Here is a 24,430-nt window from a genome sequence, read left to right as displayed (position 1 = left end):
TTTGTATTGTAACGACATGTTTTTTGCACCTTAATAAATTTGCACCCTGGTCAAAATTAAGTAGTTAATTCACACAGTCCTTGATAATTTTGTAAATCTGTAAATTCTTTAAATTTGCAAAATTTTACTCATATTTCTAAAGAAACTTAGCTTACAAAGTTTTGTAAACTTGCTCCGATCAAAGGTGTATTTTGAATATTTTGCAAAAATTTGCAAAATTATTATACAAATGCATGGTTTTCGCAAAGTTACCAATGACTTCGTGAATTGCCTTAATAAGTTAAATACAGATTTTTGTTTAATATGTCGGCAAAATGCTTTACGTTGCGAATTTTGCATTCCTTAAATTCAATGACACTGACGATATCAGACTTATCATGGATATGATACATATCTATGAAAAAAACCTCGTGAATGGTAATATTTGATGGGTGTTTGCTTTACGAGGTGGCAAAATCGTGTTACATACACTTTTTGAATGGAAAACATGAAAGTAAATACATAGATATTTTAGTTTATGTAAGTAATGCGTCAAGATCAATTTCGCCTTCTGGGCACAAAGAGCAGGTCGTGTCTGTAAATAAATCTCACATTGCGTAATGGCAATAAATACATAAATGTCTCACGTACGTGCATGTAAATATGTAGAAGGACGTCAAGTACAAGTCAAAACCAAAACGAAATCATGTTCAATTTGTTAGCAAATCTGATAAGAAAATACGTCTACGTACTAACAAGGCGCCTTCCCAAGAAAGCCAAGTGGAAGGGATCGTACGGAAAGGATGTGACCTGTGTTGGGTCGAGAGGTCATCTCAAAAAAATAGATCACGTGTCCCCTACAAGTAATCGTGTTTCGTTTCTTGCAGATTTGCTAAATTTCTGGCATTGAAAAGCAAACAGTGCAAGAAATCTGCGCCATTTAGCGTATGAAGTATAGGTTAGAAGGGCATAATTTCTTGCGTCGTGCATTTCTTGCAGGTCAAATAGCTGCAAGAAACCACTTTTTTGCAGCTATTTCTTGCAAGTGCCTATAAACACTGCCTACAAGTCTACTACAAGGTTTTTGCACTTCAGAGGTTTTGCTTGTGGATTAACTTAATGTCCAAGAAATCCTCACTTGGAGAATTAAACCCTCGAACTTACTCATTAAAAATTACGTGTCAAGTCTGGATTTTTTGGAAATTCTAGCATCGAATGAATCCCCAAGTGACACAAACCTTGCCAAAATTTGTCTCGATTTCCATTCTTCTTCTTCTCTAGAGAAAAAAATGCAATACATACGAATCGAACAAATGGTGAAACTGCATGGAGACGTGATTTAATAATAAAAACTTGGTCTATTTTATTTCACGCTGCATGAATGACTGCGACACAAACAAAGTTATATAATGGTGAATAACAACAACAACAATGTGCCATAGTTGGAAAGAAGGCGATCGAGATTGATGTATAACGAGACAGGACTAAATAATAATGGGAAGAAATAGATCTGTATTTATGAGATCTGTCTCACTTTGCTTACTTCATTCGTCGTGTCGCGTTGAATGGGAAGAAATCCATTGAACATTCATCCATCATCTTTTTGCGATTTGTGCCTTGTTCAAGTCATCATTTGTGACAGATGTATGTATTTGTAGGAGGCGATGTAGGGATGGGTGCGATATGGTGAAAATTTGTAGGGTTCACAAAAAGTAAAATGTGGTAGACTTTTATGTAAGCAATTCATTCGGTCTATTAACACCGTGTTTTTGCAAATGTGCAAAAATTGGGAATTTGATAAAATTCGGGGTTTGTAAAAAAAAATCTCACTGTTTTTAGAAAGAAGTTGGGGTCTATTAACACCGTGTTTTTTGTAAATGTGCAAAAATTTGCAAAAGTGGGAAAATTCAGGGTGTTTATTTAATAAAAGAAATTGGGTTTATTAACAACGAGTGTTTTTGAAAACGTGCCGGTTAAGAAGTAAATTAGATATTGTGCAAAAAATTGCGAAACTGGAAAATTTGCAGGGATTACAAAAAATGCACCGTTTTTTCTACAAATTCGGTCTATTACCACCGTATTTTTGAAAATATATATGTATGCAATATGCATCTCCTATTAAAAAATGTAGCAAATATTGTGCAAAAATTGCGAAAATACATACATACCTCACACCCTCTAACTTTACGGCTCCTGGATTAAATTGAATTTTGCATACATACGAATGTACACGCACTCTCTCTCTCAGAGGAGATAAGTAAGTACAAGATCCGACATAATAGGTGGGACGGATAAGCGGACTTTTGTCATCTCTGAAAATATGAAAGAGCTTCTGGGAGAAATTATTAATCCCTTTTCATTCTCCTTCCGATTGTGTACAAATTGATCCCCATTGAATTCGCGATATTGCTCTTTTAGCCAGAATTAATTTGCTCATTCAAATCTTCCCAAGCAGCGAGAAGCCTCCTTCGTGTAATGATTTCGTTTCATCTCCAAGTCTGAAAATGTGTATAATAAGTGAGTAATGTTATTATTATTATTATTGTGCGGGGACACTCTCACTTTACATGCGTACGTATTTATTAACGGCAAGGGGAGACTAGTTAGTTCGTTAGTTAGTTAGTGAAAAATAGTGTAATTGACGTCCCATTTACATATTTTTGATGGTTGTGGTCTGGTGGTGGTTGCTGCTGAGATAATCTTAACTTTTGACACTTTTCGATATTTTTGATTGCATTGAAAATGCATGAAGATATTTTGTATGGTATAAATTATAGCACAGGAAAAAATCGCCCCTTTTTAGGAAATATTGGGCCGAAATTTGTCACCGATTTTATTTGTGCCAGTTTTTAACAAAATAATTTTTTTACTGACATCGGTATTTTGCATTTTACAAGTTTCATAAAGAAGGTAGAAATTTTTAAAATATTTCAAAACCAATATTTTTCTCAAAGTTGCTACTACCGGATTTGGACAGTTTATAGCAAAATTTTCCATATTTGCACTACTTGTCAAATTCGCAAATTTTCATGAATATACGATAGAAATTTTTGAACATTAAAAACTACCATAAAATCAATGTTTGTTGGAAATATCCTGCCAAAATTTGTCACAAATTTTTACCGAAGAACTACAAAAATTAAATGAGATTACATTTAATGGTATGAAACGACCGTGAATTTTTTGTTTAAGTATTTACAATTCTCATTCCCATTAAAATATAAACAATCTCATCTCACTTATCCGCAAATTTATTTATTTTTTTCCGCCTGTAATGTACTTTTTGTTGTTGTTTTTATTTCACTTGTGAGGGAGGCAGATAAAATAAAATGCGATAAAATTGGCAAGGACTTCTGAATTATGATTAATTCTAAAAGTAATCATCCTCCAAATGGGCGAGCTAATCTCTCAGCGTCATCGTTAAGATGGGGACCCTGCATAAAAAGTACTAGCGGTATATAATTCTAGATAGGGCTTTTAATAAACTTTGCGAAATATGTGTGTTGAGATTTTTAGGTTAAAAATTAATCTAAAAAATTGGAATCATTTCAAAAATAAACTGAACTGGGTAGCTCCATCCGTTCAAAAGTTATTAAAGATCAAAGTTTCCCAAAATTCCATTTTTTCATACCATCTCAAGCAAACTTTGACCTTGAATAACTTTTCAACGGGCAAAACTACCCAGTTAATTTTATTTTTGAAATAATCCCAATTTTTGGGCGAATTTAAAAGGAAACTTCAATTTTAGGTGATATTTCTTCTAATTATAATATTTAGGGGGTCAGAATTATGTACGTTAAATGCTGCATGCACGGTCCTACATATGTAAAATGTGATAAGTAATGTAATTTGTACAGAAAAATACAGCGTACAGAAAATCTTCCCTCATTTTACTATTAGTCAGGGTGACAATGTATTCTTGAAAAAAATGTGTATGCACTTGTGTACGCAGAAGAGACGATCATTTTACACGCAATAAAATAAAATCAACAAGTCACACTACTTATCTTGGGAAGAAAGTCAATAACTAATTTGTACAAGCTTATATATGTAAATAAGTGCATAAGCTTATACGCATTAAGGGTGACATTACTAATTTGTACAAGCTTATGTACATACATATGTACATACATACATAAGCCTATGTGCACTTTAAGGGTGACATTACGTCAACCTCGTTCACTTTGAAAAGAGAATTATGTATGTTGTAATAGTTTTTTTTACAATTTTATATTTCCATAAATGAAGATATTTTTAGAAGATGCAGGTTTAGAGGAAAATTCAAATTTTTACGATATCTCACGTGGCATACAGATTAGAGTTAGGACTTTAACTACATACGTATACCTTATTTAACTGATAATTTTTTTAGGTTTCTCAAGAAAAAATCAAATTTAAAAAAAATACAATTTCAGAATTTGAGTCTTGCGAGTTTGTTACATTTCTTGCAATGTATAGCAAGCAACGCAAGAAATGCGAGGTGCAAGAAACTGCAAGAAAGTGGGAGAAATATGCGCCATCCAGCCACGCGCCCCGTGAAGCGCCAGGGTCGTAATTTCTTGCAGGTCAAAATAGTTACCTGCATAAAACCACTTTCTTGCCGTTACATATTTCTTGCAGTGGTAACTCGCACCCAAACCACTATAGTTGACATTTTATCATCGAAAAGATAATAATTTCCCATGAATTGACATTTTATTATGCATTTTCTTGGCACCTTTTTCTCCCTTTTACTACAGAGCATAGGGAAAAAAGCGTTGGATTTATTTATTTACTTCCCGAGGTCGTGCAACGTAACCCAAAGGGTGAGACATTTATGCTTTTTGTTAATGAATTTATGCAAATTAGCGCAACACCACATTCATTTGCTTATTTATATAGGGCTAGGTCACTCAAATTGCATTTTGCTGCCGCATATTACTCAACAATTTGTACCGCTGGCTGGCTGTGTATGATTATTGCAGAGATAGGAAATTTACTTGTGTATCTGCGTACCTGTTATGAAATGAAGGTTATTTATGAATTTATTTATAGGTACACGGGTTGCCTCCCTTTTTCCACATTTTGCTGTCATTTACTTAAAGCATCACATTTCCTGATAATAAATAGATGACCGACAAAGCAGCAAACTGGTTAACTTGACACATTTTCTCAAGTGGATCGAGCAGGATTGAGTATGACGAGACTAACTGCCTTGCCTGGCCTGGTTTTCACCTACCTGCAGACTGCAGACCCCAGCTTTTAGGTTACTTGACTCTAGGAAACGGTTAACTTGACCAAGACCAACCAACCACCGGGGCTTGGGTGGAAAGGATGGGATCGAAGTTTGTGAGATTTTTGAAGGAAGCAGGAGATAGAAGGTGATGCAAAAAAAATGTTCGTCAATGTGTCAAGTGATGCAAGTTTTGCACCGGAAATACGACAGTTTGTCATAATTTGTGGATTTTTCGGGGCAAGGGCGCAGATGAGATATTGTTGATGGTGTGATTTTGATGGTGATTTTTTCATGTAGATGTGTAATATTTACGATTATTACGATATCGATTTGAGTTACCCGTTATTTTTATGATAAACTGTTTTATCAAAGAAAAATCATGCTCAAAATGCTCTGGAAAATTGGGAAATTGTATGCTTTCCTTACATATACAGCGCGTTTTGTCCTCTTCGGATGCAAATATCTCTGCCAAACGTACCCATTCAGAGATCGTGCCGTTTGGTAAATTTCATATTAAATAAATCTGTGATCGATTGACACTAGTGTGTCTCAAAATCTATGAGTGTACGTTGACGCAATTCCATTGCGATGGTGTGTTAAATTTGTGTAAGAATTTTTATAAAATGTGATTAGAAATTGGACTTCTACAGACGCTTTCTTGTCCATGTTAAAGCCGTGGATGTTCTCTAACTTGACTTCTCGTACCTCATTTTAACGTCCAGAGTGTGAATTATACAGGTGGGAGAAATATATGTGTACATGGAAATGTAAATTATGTGCACCCTTCATTTTTCCCTTGATACTCTTAATTTTGAAAAAATTGTCATAAATAATTGCACACATGCTATTATTATAAGATTGTGTACTTTGGTATGAAATTAATTTTATATTTCGAAAATGTATTTTGCATTTTGAAAATCAAGTGCAAAATTGAATCCCTTATTCTACACAAGCCTTATTTTATCAGCATTATTCATTTTTTAATAAATCTGACTCTTACATATTTACGTAACTAAATAAGAGGCAGCACTCCTGCATTTTCTTTTGGTTGGATCCACCCATCCATGTAAGAGCACCACCTGCAAACGTCTTGGATTTGTGTGTGTGTGAGAGAGAAAGAAATTGCGAATTATTACATAGTACAAGAAGATGAATTAATATGCTCCATCCACATCCACCCTTTCGCCAGGGTTGGGAAAATCACGGCACAGTGAGTAAAATCATATTGTGATGTGATTTCTGGGAAATATGTGATTTGCGGGATTATGTATATGTCAAAATGGAGAAACTTTCTTTAATATGCTTATTAGATTAAGACTAGACATTGGATCAGCACCAAATTCTAAGTATTTTCAGACCTGTTTTTTATCAACTTTCATCTTTAAGATACAAATCAAACGCAAAATGCGACATCGTCTAAATCGGATCAACTCGGATAGAAGAGTGCTCAGAATTGCAATCAAACCTGGATATCGGTCGGTTGGTCTCGTCTTTGAATGTATTTTAAACAATTTGTCTCACTTTGCCTCAGTAATATCACAGAAATTATAGGATGTGAAAGTCACAAAAATCACAATTGGCGAAGAAATCACAGGGTGCAAAAATCACAGAAATCACACACCTAAACCCCACCGTGTGATTATCACAGTTCGACCCAACCCTGGCACCTGCAAGATATTAAATAAATAAGTAACCAGGCATACTTCCTCCTCGTCTGTACGGATTAAAAAAGTGCAAACCATGATGATTATGACTTTCTCATTCATTAAATAATGCACAGTTCCGACAGTGGCTGAAAATTTGTAAGACGAAGTTGCAAAGGAAATTACATGTCATACACATTGCGAATAATTAATATATGCGTAACGAACTTATGGAAAATTTATTTATGAAATTTCGTAAAAATTCGACAGAATTGAATTTTGTACAAATTTGTGTTAATTTTTTTCCCATCCGAGCAAAATTTAGATCATTTATTTATTGCCCAATAAATTTCATAAACGAAGACATATTTCTCAATATAACAGTTTTGCAAAAAAATCGCATTAATATTGCGAATAATTAAAATACGTATGCACAACGAACTAATCGGTAGAATTTTGAAAAACTTGAGAGCAAAATTTTCCAAAAGTGTGCGTACAATTTTGTTGAAAAGTTTGCCTTAATTTTTCTCATTTTTCGAACAACAAAACCTCGTAATTTTATTTCGAAGCACGTCAAAATTCAAGCCTTGGTCTTCAAATCTTTGTAAATTTACCCAACCAGAAATTTTTCTGTCGGTTTTTTTCTTAAATTAAGTAAAACGCTAGGAAAGGAAATTATGTCACGAATTGGAACTTGACTTATTTAAATGGCGTCACAATCCGGCGGAAGCATCTTCTCACTCTCATTCCTCAAATTCCACTCGGCGTACAATACACAAGTCTGTAGCCCAGTTTCGAGTGGAATGATCGTCAATGGAAAAATATGTCAGTCGGCAAATCGCCACATAGGAAAACAAGGCACATGTATTTGATTAAGATTTAAAAGACGACTGATTTTGTGATTTCAAGTATAAAATGAGGCCTTTAAAACCAAACGATACATAAATGCAACCAGCTACGAGTAAACCTGTTCTTTTCGTCTCTCTCTTTTCTCGAGGGCTGTGCAGAGGGGATGTTCATGCCAATTTTATTTATTTGTAGTTCAGTTTAGATTAGGAAAAACATTAATTTGCAGTTAGGCGTTTCCGAAAGCGAGAGCATTGTTGTAATAAAAAACGATGTAAATTTAGGAATAGTGGGGATCAAATTGAGAAAATCCATTATATTGGATATTTCCAAATCGATCAGTCGAAAATTTGTAATTTTTCTGCAAAATCAAGTCCTACGATGACTTTATGGACAATTATCAGAGAGCGGATATGTATTTATTCGTAAATAGCTGAAATATGTACTTAATATTTAATATGAAAAAACGACAAAATATTTACCAAATGTGAGTATGTTAAAAAACATAAATAGATAAGAAGTTTTTAAAAACTTGTACTTTTGAATTTAATACTCTGAATTTTTTATTGTCTAATTTCTTTGAGCAAAAAAACCCCCAACATTCTTGAAATATTTACTATTTTGAAATATTTTTCCGCAGAGTGTACATAAACGTGCAAGATATTTTTCTTTAGCATGCCGAGAAGAAAAACTTACCGATTTCATCAGATTTTCCTACCAATACTAGCCTCAAAACTTGACCTCATCCATACCGCTGAGCCCCTGCCGCACGTTATAATGTAAACTATAAACTACTTGTTGGTTGTCGTCCTTTGTTAAATCATATGCCAGGCAGGCTTCGTTCGTGGTATCATTCACTTGTTATTTTATTATTGTTATCCCTGCAGTGCATTGAATTGCATTTGATGTACTTCATGTAAGCAGTCGACTCCTTCGTACGTGGAACCATCATCACTGCAATATTTGGTTCAGTTCTTCTCTGAAGTTGATCCACAGCGGAACGCAACGTTGACTCAATTCTACTCGTGGCGTCTAGCGAAAAGTTGAAAATACTGAGAAATCGAAATTTGGAAGAAAAAAAAACAAATCGATTTTTTGCGATTATTATTTTTTGAAATATTTCGAGAGTGGCGTTTTGTTTGTGGGGAGTGGCATTTTATCGGCGAAGGAGTGGGTGTGGTCGTTACTTTACTTCCTGATAAAAAAACATGCAAATTATTTCCGTGGAAATAATGTGAATTGTGGAAATAATAAATAATTCTGTTTGCAAAGCGTGACGCGTTTCTTTTTACTTTTGCAAATTGTGAAGCGTTTTAAATTTTTGCAAATTGATGGTTTGAAATATTGTGAATTTGAAGAAGTCCCTTCCCACAAAAAAATATAAACGGAGTGGAGGAATCGTAAGACAGGTTGGTTACCTATTTCGGCATTTTTGTCACCTCTGCATCCTCGATAAGTTGGTCATATTTTGAGAAATGGATGTAGTCCATTTTTTGTATGTTTTAATTTCCGAGTGTAAATTTCCTAGTAATTTGCAATGTAAATTTTGCACGCCGTGTTAAACTGTGGGCTTGCTTAATACCTTGTGTATCTAAATGCAATTAGCAAATGAAGATGAAAAAATGTAATGATTTTTGGGGTTTAAACCGTGTCAAATTTCTGCACTTTTAATATTTTTGTTTTGGTACGCATGCAGGAACAGTAATTGATTTATGTGGCACGATTCAGTGGGTGTGTAAATCAGAGATGGACGCTGCTAATAGAGTGCTAATTTCGAAATTAAATTAATTAGCGTGTATGCGTCCCCGTTTTCGGCGAAATATTAGCGAAAAAATATTAGTGATAAGGTTGAAGTTATTTTATTAAGGAGAAATATTTGCAAAAACTGGCCCGATTTTATATTTTTGACTGGCAATTTTTTATTTTCGATTTTTTTGTGTACAAATTTCTAAACAATATATTCAATTTTTTGTTGATTTTGTTTAAAGATGGGAAAATTTTTGGAATATAAATCCATTTCGAGAAAATGATTTGGACTTGTCTTATTAAGACGATTATTGCAAAAATTGCTAATTTTTTGTGCAAAATTTCTTAACAAATGTGTACACGGTAAAAAGATTACAGTGTAATTTTTTTCTGGGAAGTTTTTTTAAAAAATGGAGAGATTTGCAAGTAATCCAGATTTTGTGGGGGAAAGGTCCCTCGTCTAATCAGTCTTAATCTGTGTGTACGAAAATTGTTGAATCATTGCTCTCTCACAAGTATTTGACCCATTAGTCTCGCTCACGATATGTGCATGTATGTCTGCATACATGGCTATTCACATGTGTGTGTGTGTGGAAGGAAGGAATTTAAGTCTGGTAAAATCTCACATTGTTGGTTCATCTTCATTACGAGGAAATGACGAGAGGGCGGATATGTAGTTAGGAAGAAGGCCTGAAATATGTATTTAATATGAATGCCCAAATATTTACGAAATATTTACGAAAAAAAATTTCACAAACTTTGTACTTTCCCATGAAGTTTTCTGGATTTTTTGTGGTCCAATTTCTTTGTGGAAGAAAATTTCTTCTCACATCGTTAGAATATTGAAATATTTGTACGTATTTTTGAAACAAATGTGTAAAAGATTTCCGTATTTCTGAAATAATAGGGGAAATATTTATATGTCCGAAAACCTGGAAATATGTGATGATATTCAGAAATATTTAGAAATTTTTGTAATCTATGCGAGTTAGGGAATACACTTACAAAGTTTCACCGTCGGTGGTTATCAAATTAAAATTGAGCATAAATACATATCCGCCCTCTGCACGTGACTCGAGGATTCTCTTTTGTTGGGATTTTCGTACCCCTGAATTTTCAGTAGTATGTACATGCGTATTACAATTCTACTACTCTTCCGGTTATATCGTAAATAATTTCCTTACGGAATTTGCTGTGTATTAGACGTAAATAAAATATGTAATTTTTCTAAATATATTCTCCATGAGAAAATGCGTAAAGAATAAGAAATTAGCAATTAATTTTCTTCTCATGGAACCTAATATTTCCTTGGAAATATAAAAATCACTTGTTCCCAGGGTTTCTTCACAGGAAAATAAATACATACATGTAAAACACGGTGTAAGATACAGAGTGATTTTGTTTCAACAAAAGATTTTTTGGGTCGTAAATTTTTATTAGAATGAAAATTTACAAAATTGTAAATACAAATTTGTGCTTGTCTTCTTTTCTGAAACAAATATGTAACATTTCAAAACAGAATTTGTCAAAATACTTAAATACATTGTTTCCAGACTTTTCATGAATTTTTTTCAGAAATATGTCCCCCCTTTGAATTAAACATTTTCTCTAAGACAAATAATATCTGTGTAAAAAAGTGCATTTTCTTTTACAGAAAACCGGTGTTTTATGAAGCTTTTGTAGTAAAAAAGTGGTAGTGGTTGAATACATAATTTTCATGGCCAAATGATTTCCGATTCCCACGTTGCAAGTGGCTTTTGGTGGAATAATTCTATACCACACACACACACACACAATTCGCATAATCTTACGTTCCTGCAGTCGAGATATGTGGTCATGTCACGTTACTTAGTTTCCAAGCAAAACCATGCATAACGAAGAAGAAGAAGAAGAAATGCTGTCAGGTGGGGAGCGACGACGAAACAATGCCGTTGGTTTTTTTTGCATGGAAAAAATCCTAAATTATTTTTCGTCATTGAAATTCGTATGTAAACTTACTCGACCACCTTGTCTCAATTTTATGTAGGGATTAATTTCTGTGGATACGTATGTATGTGGCAGGTGGCAAATGGATATTATGCAAAATTTTGGCATACATTGCGCCACGCACACACATTTTATTTATTAGCATAACAGACATTCTCAAACAAAGCAGTTTTTGAGAATATCGTAAATTCGAGGCTGGGTTAGGTTTGTAAAAATTTTGGACATCGGTGTGCATTGAATTATTTTGTAGATGTGTGTCCGTTTACTGTCTCGAGTTGCATGTTATCGAAATTTTAAAATTTTTGGAAATTAAAAATCGAAAATAAAAAAAAATAAAAATTAGAAACTGAAATTGGAGACTAAATGTAAAAATATGTGATTGTCTCTTCCATAAAATTATTGGTTATACTTTTTCGAAATCACCTTCTTCTTCGCAATTTTATAAAAATTCTAAAACTTTACAAAGAAATTCGATATATTTGTGTTTTAATATTAAATTATTTCATTAATAAAAAAGAAACTGTATGAAATTTAATATTTATCACTGGTAAACCATATGGGTCATTTATGACCAACCAAGTTTATGTTTATGAAGTAAGTTAAGTAAGCACTTAAATAAAATTTATGTGTGTCTGCATACTTTTTGAAGAGTTATGTATCTTGTTTCATAAGCTGCCCATTGTCCGGTGAGGTGTGTGTGTGTAGATAACTTACGCAAATGAGCTCTTGAAAATAGTGTTATTTTATCCCCTATTTCTTTGCTACTTGAGTTATGAATAGAGGGCGGATATGTATTTGTTTTCAGCTTTTTCATTCCATAACGACCGACGGTAAAACTTTGGGCGTGTGTCGCCTAACTCGCATAGAGCACAGAAATTTCAAAATATTTTTTACATATTTATAGGTTTTCAGATACGTAAATATTTCCGCTATTACTTCAAAAATACGAAATCTTGTTCATATTTTTTTAACCCGTAAATATTTCAACGATGTGAGACGAAATTTTTTCCTGAAAGAAATTTGACCAGAATAAATCCAGAGAATTATATTCAAAAGTACAAATTTTGTGAAAATTAATTTTATGTTTTTTCGTACGTATTTTATAAATATTTTGACGTTTTTACATAAATATTGAATCTATATTTCATCGATTTTTCTTGCATGCATATCCGCCCTCTGGTAATAATAATAAAAGGTCAATAAATACGTAGATAAAGTGACGGGGCACATTTAACTATTCGTGATTTTTTTACGAATAAAATTAGAGCTTAGGAATTAAATAACAGGACTTTGGCAGAAATGGGCAGATTATGAAGAAATGAGATCGTCCACCGTGTCCACATGCGTTGTCAGCTCGTACATAGTTTTGTTCTCCACGGTTGAGTGTCTTTGTTGGCGAATATTTTTTTGCAAAGTCACCCAAAATAGTTATACGTACATATTTTGGAATTTCATTGTCATTTTTTTTCAAGAGACAATTTAGTTATTCTTTTCCTGGCGTGAAGATATTTCCTGGAACGTTTTTTAGAACAAATAATTGCGAAAAAATAATAAATTTGAAAGGTTAAAAGGTGATGAAATTAAGGTACAAAAATTGAAGTGGTAAAAATAGAAGTTAAATAAATTTAGCAAAATTTTCTCCTGGGAATTTATTACTTATTCTTTTCTTGTTCTCTGGAATTGAAATATTTCCTGAATAATTTTTTCTCCTTATGGCTGAAGGCAAGAGAATAAAAAATTGTGAAAAATAAGCCAATTTTAAAATTTGTTGAAATTAGGGTAAAAAAAATTTACGATAAAATACAATACAATATAATTTTGTCATCTTCTTTCTGCTCGTAAAATTGCAATTGAGACAACGAGATCCTGTCCTCTTTAGGATTTAGATTTGAAATAAGAGACCCTTTTTTAGCGTATGTATATCGTTCAGAGCTGTGCAGGATGAATATGGTCGTTTTGTTTGAGGGGGGTTAAGGGTAAAAAAAATTGGATCACCAATTGACACGTGGCGTGACACGTGATAGGTCAAAAAATCGAAATTTCACATCCATTCTGCAACTCCCTTCTTAAAAGTTTGTGTTTTTCTTTGGTGGAAGATGTGACTCGAGCGAGGTGCATAAAATGCATGCAAGTCGGAGTTGGTTGACTAACTGTTTATAATCATTGTAGAATAAAAACTTGATGTGTAATTCGAAACGCAATTATTCAAGGGATTTTAACTCGAGACGTGTACGTATGCGAAAACAAATAAGAACGTCGACTACAAATCACTGAATCGAATTCTGCACTAATCGCCAAAAGTAGGGCACAAATTGGGCAAAAATCTATTCCTGGAAATTAAATGGGGATCAGTTTGCATAGTTTTTGAGTGACAAGTACATAACTTTGGCTTGTTAATGTGCATACATTTTTGCACACATGAATTTCGTAACGTTATTTATTTCAAATATTGATCCGCATGCAAAAGGTCAACTGTGCAAAAAATGGTATCTTCATGCCAAATAATTCTTGCTAAAAAGTTGACAAAAGTTTTCGCCCTATGAATTTCAATGGTGGAATATTTGCAGTCCGTCACGTTTAATCGACAGATTTTTGGTACCACCCAAATTGGAGGGTAAGAAAAAATCTGGCATAACGAGGCCTACGAGAACACCACACTTATTAAGAGAGTCGCGTCCCTTTCTTCTGCAGAGGGCGGATATGTATTCATTTTCAACTTTTCCACGGTCAGGATGTGTTCCCCAACTCACATAGATCACAAAAATTTCAAAAATATTTTTTCAAGTTGTTATATATTTCTTGGTTTTCACACATAAATATTTACATTATTATTTTAAAATACAGAAATCTTTTACATATTTTTTCAAAAATTTGTAAACGTTTTGTGAAGATTTCAATTATGTGAGACTAAACTTTTTTGCTCGAAGAAATTGGACCATGAAAAATTCAGAGAATTATATTGAAAAGTATTTTTCTTAACTTTGTTTACTACATATTATGTAAATATTTTTGGATTTGTCTGTAAATATTTTTCATAACTAAATATCCGCCCTTTTCTTGTTATTACCATAATTTTAAAAATTGGTCTTGTTTGGTTCGATCTCGAAATCTTGGCGTCAACAAGGTACATATTTTTTGTCCATTTAATATGTAACTTTGTGCGAAACGCTGAAACTTGGGTCGTCTCTGGGATAAGATTTTTAACGGGAAACCGCTTTCCAATTCCAAATAGAGACAAGAAGAGAGACATAAAATAATAATTGTTGTTGTCCCATCGTCACTAGTTTTTTGAAGGTCATGCCGCACCGTTAACGCGCTTTGTCGTCTTATCGCCAAATTTGGAATTGGCGAAGTTAAGGATTAATTGTTTTTCGTATTTCTCGCTTTTCTCTAATATGTAAAGTAGGAAGAGAGTTAGTTATTTGGGCGGGAGGAATGCATTTACAGTTGGTTTTACAAATTATTATGGGAAGAATGTGACACTTTTAGGTATTTATGAGTCGAGGTGAGTTTTGGGTGGACAAATTATTTTATTTTATTGCAAAACTCAGAATGGATGTCTCCCAGTGTATGCTATACAATTTTGAGGAAATTAGTGTCAATCGGTAGAGCATTTAATTAGCATGAAATTTGCAAACGACACAATCTCCCAATGCGAAAAGGTTTTGCAGGATATTTGCACCTGAAGAGAAAAAAACGCACCTTAAAGATGACAAATTTTACACTTTCTAAATTAACTTCGCGTTTTCTTCTTTTCGGATGCAAGTATCTCTGTAAAACCTTTTCGCATTGGGAAATTGTGTCGTTTGCAAATTTCATACTAATTAAATTTGTGATCGATTGACACTAATTTGCTCAGAATCTGAGAGCACACGCTGGGAAACCTCCATTCTGAGTAGAAGATGAGTTAACTCAGCATTAGCTCAGGTAAAATTCAACCGATTTGAGTCAACTCAATTCGAACTGCAACACTAATTTTGTACCCTTCCCAATCTGCATAATAGCTAAACTCGGACGTTGGATTATTATTAATTGTGTCATAAATAACCCGGCGAAGCTTATCTATCTCAAGTCCGTAATGAATTTGATGGGCGAGTCGGACATACATACGTACGAACACAAATAAATAATCTGTTACGTGAATCTGCACCTGATTCGTCGTCCACGTTAATCGTTTCATCAATGATCATGACCATTGATTGCAAACTGATTGTTGCCGTCTTTGATTTGATCTCATTCTCTTTTGACCACGAGTTATTTAAGAGAAGAGAAAAAACAAGAGGACCAGCGGCAGGGCAGGAAATTAGGTCGATAATAATGCCACCGACTTCACCGTATATTTTTACAGATCGATTACTGGGATGTAACTCGACTTGTTTTTTGCACAATCAGCTCATCCTGCTTGCCCAACAAGTTAGAAGAATGAAGGTGAAGATGCAGTGAAATAAAATAAGGAGTCGGCTTTTTTAAGGTGCTATTGGGTTGATGCTGCGTCATATAGATTTTTAATGTCACTCTACCCTTACTAAATGTCTTTAAATGCAAATTTAAAACAAAATAAGGGTCGGCTTTTTTAAGGTGCTGTTGGGTTGATGTGCCATAGATTTTTAATCTCACTCTACCCGTGTTTAAATGGACATTTCTAAAATGGCCCCAATTTCGTGCGTTTAGAGATAAATAAGTATTCATACTTTGATGAAAAGTAAATTTTTGGTACTACAAAACTATCGGTTTAAAACAAACGCGGCATTTATCTCAAAACTCGTGAAATTGAAACCCTTTTGTATTTGAATTTGAATTTGAATTTGTATTTGAAGAGAGGGGTAGAGTGAGATTAAAAATCTGTGACACATTAAATCGTAATCGCATAGCACCTTAATATCCTAGTTTAAGAGTTTCATATGAGGAAAAGTTGGGATTTTGAAAGGCATGACACTTATGAAATTATAATTGCGAGGTAAAAATATTGTACAACTTTTTCATATTAATTTTTCTGTATAACAATTTTTAAACCATATTTATTTTACAAAAATTTAATTTAATTTCTTCCCTAAAACCTGTACAAATACCACAAATATTCTCACCTCCAAAGTCAGACCCACGTATGTAGACGCACGTAATGAGCCCAAAAAATGCAAAAACCATCCCCAGCGAGGAGAACAATTGAAGAATTATATCTCTATTTTGACTTTTAAAGCTGTTCATTGTGTGATTTTGACTGACATGTTTTAGGTGCATGATAGCAAGCCTCATTTCACCAATTGTATTCATTCTAAACCAGGTGAGTAATTAGTGGTGATGGTGGTGGAAATATTTCAAGTAGCCAGAAACCTAACACGAAAAAATAATATATAATTCGCAACGTGGGCGAACAATGCGAAAAACTAATCGCAAAACAAGACTATTGTCTCAGAACAGTGGACATGGCAAATTACGCAACTTTTGGGCTTGGTTTTATCATCAGCAGTGATTGATAAGTCCGCGTTGTGCTGTACCGCAAAAAGTGATTGATTATTGACTCAAAATCAATCTTGGCAGATTTTTATTGCACAAAGTTTTCTGCAAATATTGTGCACTTATTGATTGGTGATCCTATTTCTGGGTGGGCAGTGATAAATTGAGCACATTTTTGCCCTAAACTGCACACAAATTAGGGCAGCGACGAAAAATCCCTTCACTTTGGAGAATGTATCAAAGTTTGCAGTTTTTTTTTGCGCGCATGTCGAAATTTTAACCGTGTCGAATATAAAATTTGGCAGAGAGAGAAAAAATGGAATTGATGATGACACGAAGTGTATATACGCGAAAATAGATATTGTAAGTATTTGTATTTGTGCTAATTTTTGAAGGGATGGCGAAATGGTAGAGGAGAAAAAAACATAAATTTTCGCTGAGAAAAGAAACAATTAACTGAATTATTTTATGGAGGAAATTGGGTTAATGTTAAACTTGTTTTGGAATTAGTTTGTCTATTTTTATTTTATTGGGGGATAAAAAAAGCAGTTTGGTTTATGTCGTGGTCATCAAAATGAAATTATTGTGTTTTTCGATGGAGATATAAATGTGTGACGAAAAGCGAGTATATTTTTATTGGTTTGGATAGTATTTTTTATTAACTGGTAAATCTTGAAATTGATTAAGAAATTTTATGTATCGTTTTTGAATAATAATTTTTGTAATTAAGTTAGAAAGTGAATTTTAGCTAGATTTTCTCACTTGTTTTGTGAAATGTACATTGATACATATTTATATGTAAATCGCCGTAAATAATAATTTTTTTTGTTGATTAACTGGGAAAGTAACTTTTATCTAGATTTTCTCACTTTTTTTGCGAATTTGCAAAGATATGTATATGTAAATTTTTTGAGGTTGGACTTATATATTGTTTTTAAGGGCGGAAAGGCGGATAATTCCGTATTGAGAAATTCACACAGTTCTTGGTAACTTTGTAAAATCAGTAAATTTTGTAAAATAATTTTATAAAATTTTATGAGCTGAACAAGCTTAAAAAAATTTGTAAGCAAATTTTCCTTCGAAAACGAGAGTAAAATTTTGTAAGTTTGTAAGTCTACAGAGTTTACAGATTGTACAATTTTACCACAACCTCCTTGAATTTCTCACTATTATTTTTATTAACTGGTAAATCTTGAAATTGATTAAGAAATTTTTATCGTTTTTGAATAATAATTTTGCTTAATTATGTACGATTTAACTTAGAAAGTAACTTTTATCTAGATTTTCTCACTTTTTTTTACGAAGTTTGCGTTGATACGTGTACGCAAATTTTTGTCGCATTTACTTGGGACCCTGCAAAAAGAGGGTGCGATCTCAAGTTGCGAAAACAGATCATACTTTTTCTGCACAGCCCTCACGTAAATTTGCGTATGCGATAATATGTATGTAACGTTCCGTAACGCTATCGCGTGACTGCGACTGTTTGATCAATTGTTCGCCCGTGATGTGATCTAATGCCATTTTTTGGCGATGACGATTTGAGGCGAATAGATTTTGGTGGAAAAAGAGCGAGTCGTGGTAATTTTTTGAGTGAAAAACTTTTTTTTAAGCGAAATGTTACAAGTTAGTTCGTTAGTTCTGGTCTGAATTGATGTGTGGGATGGATTTTTAAGTGATTTTGCACGATTTTAGGCTCCCAAGAAGAAGTGCAGTTTATGGATGCATGTTAAATGATGACATAATATTTAATGTACAATTTTTAGCCAAGTTTAGAGAGAAAGTTTATGAATAGTTAGTTGGAAATTTTGAGATTTTCATGAAAACATTGTATTTTCTAAAATTGTGGGGAAAATTTGGTAATGCTTTTGTAAAATTTTAACTAAACGTGGAATTTCGTTTTAGAAATAAATTTCTCGGGGAACTTTAATTTTCGAGGTGGATTTTAATATCTCCAATTTTTTTTAGATATTTGTTTCATAAAAAATCTGATTTTCCAGAATGAAATAGAAAATTGAGGGATATTTTCCTAAAATAGGATATACTGTAAATAAAATATACAATTTCGTGTTATAAATAAATTTCTGGGGAACTATGATTTTTCTGGGTATACAAAGTATACGTACAGATTTCAATTTGATCTATTTATTCTAAGAATCTTATCAAATTTGGTAATAATTTGAACAAAATCTGACATCTTACATAAAATTCAATGTTATGAATTCCTTGGGAACTTTGAATACTTTATGTTTCCAATAAATCCTTAAAATCCAGCCAGAAATAGAGCTGTTAAAACCATTTAATTTTATTTGTAAGATCGCATTCTTTCGAGGTTTTCGATTAGATTTTCACCACCACGGATCACGTGAGGGGTCAAAATGTCCATGCCCCATTATTTCCGCAGGGTCCCTAATGTGGAAGAGAAAGTGGCAAGTAAATGCACAATTTTGAAATTTATATAACGACCAGAAAGGCAAAAATGAGATGACCCACGGTCGATGCATTTTTTTGCAAATGCATTTATTATTTGCAAACTATGCATGTCTGAGTTTGATTGTGAAGAATTTTAGAGTCTGATTACTTACGAGATCCAATCAGACTGCGAATAATCTGCATAAAAATGTGCATCATTACAATAATAAATTATTGTAATGTATGTAATGTGGGACATATGTAATAATTAACAGAGGGCGGATATGTATTTACTTCGACTTTTTCATTTGAAGACGACCTATGGTCAAACTTTGTCCTAACTTACATAGATCAGATCACACAAATTTCAAAATATTTTTTACACATTTTTTTTTTTTTTTTTACATATTTCTGTTTTCAGAAATATTGCAAAAGTGAAAAAATCTATAAACCATTTTTTTAAATTACGTATATATTTTGCATATATTTAAACGATGTGAGATGAATTTTTTTGCTCAACGAAATTGAACCCTAAAAAATTCTAAAAATTTTTGAGTATTATATTAAAAAATTCAAATTTTCGAAAAATACTTTTTTACTTGCTTTGTAAATATTTCGTAAAAAATATTTCCTTAATATTAAATGAATAGATAGATATTTCCGCTATTTGTCATAAATAGATATCCGCCCTCTGGTACTAACGAAGTCCGAATTAGAATAAAATAATGTATGCCGGAAAAAGGTGCAAAATGTCAAATTGCATAAATAAATCAAGACGATGGACGGACAGACATTGTTGAAATCGAAGGAACGTCAATCCAAATAATGACATCCAATTCATTAATGAGTCGTGAAGTATTAAAATAAAATGAGATTACCATAGGTATTTGTTAATTTCTTTTAAAAAATCTACACATAATTCTGATCTTTCTTTAATTTCGAAAACAGGAATACATTTATTGGTAATTATTTTAAATTTTAGACAAAATGCAGACTTTTATTGTGGCAATTTTCCATTAAAAATTGAAAGTTAAATAACTTTAGAGTGTGCAACTCTGACTGATTTTCAACTATTTAACTTTCCGACAGAAATGATTTAATATCAGATTTTTCCTCATTGTGTTGTCAAAGAAGAGTGAGATTTGATGGAAAAAGGTCAAATTTTTGTACAAATTTGTATATTTACTAAAAATAATTTATTCAATTTCGATTAATAAGTACCAATTCACAAGCACATTCCACATTTTTCTAAAATCTAAAAATCCATGGGAAAATAAAACTCAATTCACGCAGTCCTTATGTCAACTTTGTAAAATCTATAAAAGCCGTAAACTTACAAACATTTTCAAGTTTTTACCCCTATTTCTAAGGAAAATTAGCCAACAAATTTTTGAAAACTTGCTCAGATCAAGGCCGTCTCCTTATTTTGTAAAAGTTTGCAATTTTATAAAATTAACACCTTCTACAAAGTTACCAAGGCCTGCCTGTCTGAATCGGCGGACAATTTCTCTTGAAATTTTTTCCCCTAAAAACGAAAAAAAAACTTGCTTCTTTTCATACAAAGGAAAAGCAAAAGAGCTGGTTATTGAGCTCTCGGTTGTTGTGTTGTTGGTGAGAAAAAATGGAGAAATGCTTCTTCTTTGTTGGACAGACCCACCGAGTCCCGTTAGCAAGTTGCATGCATAGGAAAATGATGACGATGATGATGACTGGGTTGAATTGAATTCGCATCTTATCATCTCCGTCGGGTTGTGCGATTAAGGAAAAAGACACTAACCTAGAATAGCCAACGTGGATGTGGATGTGTGTGTGTACATACCTTTGTGAAAATGACCATTTTATTCGCACAGTTACTTGCCATTTATCGTGCCCAGTTTGGCTTGGTTTTCATTTTTTTATGGGCACGGGTCGAACATAAACAAAGTCGGGATGGGGGGATGGTTTAAGCCCGAGGAAAAATTTGAACGGGTGAAATTTGGTCCGATTTATGCAGAAATTTTTGGCTCAATTTTCGAATTTCGAGGGGAGAAGAGGCCAATCCGAATTTTTGGGATAAAATTGACTAAAAACCCTGGCTGAAATTTGTGATCATTTCCTGCAGAAATTTGGCCTTATTTTGTACCTAATTTTCTGCAGAAAAATATTATGGAGAGCGATTCGTGTAGAAAATTGCATAATTATTCACATGCAGTTCTGCAGAATAAAACCGGTACAAGTTTTGTGCAGGATTATGTACATACCAAAAAATATGTAGAATATGCATCCAGCTTTTATCAATTACTGCAGAATTCGACCCAGCGATTTCTACCATCAAACCCAACATGAAGGACAGATGTGACATGTGGACGAACCATTATTTAAAATATTTGCATGCTGCAAATTATAAATACGGGACAAAAATGACAAGCAAGATATTGCGACACGTTATGATAATTACTGGGTGGGTACTTGACATGAGATGCAGTTCTGTCTGCTGGGTGGGTGGCGTGGGTTGTGGGTGATTATCCTTTGTTCTACGATAAGGTAAAGGTCGTTCGTTCGTCTCAACAACTAACTAACTCTGATTAGTCCAGACTTAATTGACCACCAAATTTAGTGCGGGGTGTCGCAGGCCGTAAATTAATTTTTTTACTTAACAACCCCCTAGTTTTTCTGGACCTGTATTTTTCTGATTTAGATACGACACGTGTGGGCGAAACATTTCGTTTCCTGGTGGGCAGAATTATTTAATATTTTTGAAAAATTTAAAAAATTGCATGCACTTTTTCTCCTCAAAATTTGCGAGGTACATACTCGTCAAAAAATGCAGCTATCGCCTACACACCACCAATGACCGAGCACCCACGAATTTATTGTCTTACAACAATATGTAATTATGCATATTTTTGTGGTTTGGTTGGTAGTAATTTGTCACCATAAAGAGCACCTCAAAATCTCACCCACTCACTGACTCGGTCAAGATCAACCTTGCTAATTTAATTACAAGTGAAGAAATTGGTGGTGGTGTGTGATTGCGAGGCAAGAAACCACCACTCACTTTAAAGGAAAGTGAAATAAATACATAAATACTTGACCAATTCCCACGGTTTAATTTTCTAATTTTTTTTGTGTAAGCTAAATTTCTAAAAGTTCTTTTGAATTGCGTTTAAAGTTTTGCATATGTACTTGGTTTCTTTCGGCAAACATTGCGCAGACGATGTTGGGTTGGGACGGGACACTTCTTAGGAGATCCATTAATTTACTTGAGATGCAAATTAGCGCACTTAGTCCTTAAGATCTATTAAGTTGAAGTAATGCTATTAAGACAAGGGAAGGATTTAATGTCACGTGGGGACGAGAAGGGGTCCCATTTTAGGATAATTTTGCATTTTTTTTCTTTAAGGACAATCGCAAGTTTGAAATAGTACGTAATTTGTTGAATAATGTATGTTTTGCGGTGGATCCTTATAATCGTGGATAAGCCTGTGTTATCAATTTGGCAAATATGTTTCTGAGGAGTTTTTGCATAAAAATGCACCCAGAGTTTAAGATTATTTCCAAGATGATTAATTAAAATTTGGGATTAATTTCAGAGAGAAGTTTTATAAAGTTAATGAGATTTTGGGAAACTTTTCCTTTCAATGATTTTCGACGTACGGATTTAACTCTTCTTTGAAATAATCCTAATTTATGGGTGGATTTTTTTACCCAAAAAGATCTCGACGTGCTAAATATTTCGCAAATTGAAAAGAAACACATGTTAACCGCTTACCTACGATTATGAAAATCCACTGCAAAGTGTGAAAAACATGTAAATCGGAGATGAACCCCGTAATAAAAATAATACGCCGTCATTTGTGCAGCGCCCCGTGCAGCCTTGCGCGACAGGGAAATTAAGGGAGACGACACAAATTGCGACAAGATTAGCGAAACATGATGATTTATTCTGCAGTGCAACGGATTAAAGTGTGACCCTGGATTTTATGACAGTCTCCTCTCATTTATTTGCGTGCAAAATTATCTGTGTATGCATGTATCGTCACAAAAATTGGTGATGTGCAATATTATATTGCACAGTTTTAACTAATTACTTCTGTACAGCATACATATTTTGCAATTAAGGAATTAATGAATTTTTAAAAAACTTTACAATTTTCCTCGGCAGGATGAATTATGATTGTTTTATTATAATTGGCTCACCGATGCGTCATTAAAAATATTAAGTTTTTCACGGTTGTAAAATTGTCGTCAAATTTGCGCATGGAAGGAAATTGTGATTGCGTAAATTTTGGTGATTACAAAGTTGAAAATGAGATTTATTTTGAGATTTAAGAAGTCAGCTAGGAATTTTGGGAAATTTTGTGTGACAGGGATTTGAGGTTTATTTTTTTTCTGAAATTTTGTTATTAAAATTTCAAAAATAGATAAGTATGTAAAATTGTAAGTTATCAAATTGTCTGGAAATTGTATTGAAAATGAATTGGAAATTCGATTGTGTGCATAAAAGGTATTACAAAATAGGAAATCCTAAGTTATATTTTAAGAGTTAACAAGTCAGGAAGTTTTAAAAATTCGAAATTTCACATTTTTTCAGGCTTTCAATTTACTGTAAAAATTTTGATATTAAAATCTTGGAATAAAATTATTATTGTAAAATTGTCTTTAATTTTTTAAGCTAGAAAAATGAAAATAGGATTGGATAAATTTATCCAATAAAACTCACAATATTTGAAATCAGTTTAATTTTGGAAGTTTATGAAATTACAGAATTTCAAAATTTTCATATTTTTCAAGGCTTTAAATTTTTCATAAAATGTTGGTATTAGCAAACTCGAAAAAGACAATAATGAACATAACAATGCGTGCTAAGTACACACTCGTACTTCTTTTTTTCCTTGTGTAATATGTGTCTCTGTGTATTTATTTTGTTTACTTATCTTTTCGCCATCATCGAGTCGAGTGCAATTTACAACTGCACGTGAAAGAAAAACGTCGCTTTTGTGCCACATAGCACTTGACTTGGATTGGATTGGATAATCTCGCATCTCGGAAGACTGACTTTTGACAAGAAATGAGAATAATATTGCAAATTATTTATCTCATTTTCCACGCAGATTTTTGCAATTTAAACTCCACAAGAGCCATACAGGAAGGATGAGGTTTAAAAAAGAAA

The 24,430-nt window shown here is 33.2% G+C and overlaps 1 protein-coding gene across 1 annotated transcript in view; it reads left to right on the top strand.

Moving 5' to 3' along the window:
• The first annotated feature begins 8,651 nt into the window (after positions 1–8,651).
• LOC110858055 overlaps positions 8,652–24,430 on the top strand; it is a 43,338-nt gene continuing 27,559 nt past the window's right edge. The window contains exon 1 of the mRNA XM_022106704.2: positions 8,652–9,092. The gene's annotated coding sequence lies outside the window, so the exon portion shown is untranslated. The remainder of the gene's footprint in view (positions 9,093–24,430) is intronic.

The sequence above is a fragment of the Folsomia candida genome, unplaced genomic scaffold (assembly GCF_002217175.1).
Source record: "Folsomia candida strain VU population unplaced genomic scaffold, ASM221717v1 Fcan01_Sc020, whole genome shotgun sequence".
In the NCBI taxonomy this organism is placed as follows: domain Eukaryota; kingdom Metazoa; phylum Arthropoda; class Collembola; order Entomobryomorpha; family Isotomidae; genus Folsomia; species Folsomia candida.
Note: the sequence above shows the minus strand (reverse complement) of the source record. Positions and strands in the feature narration are given on the sequence as shown.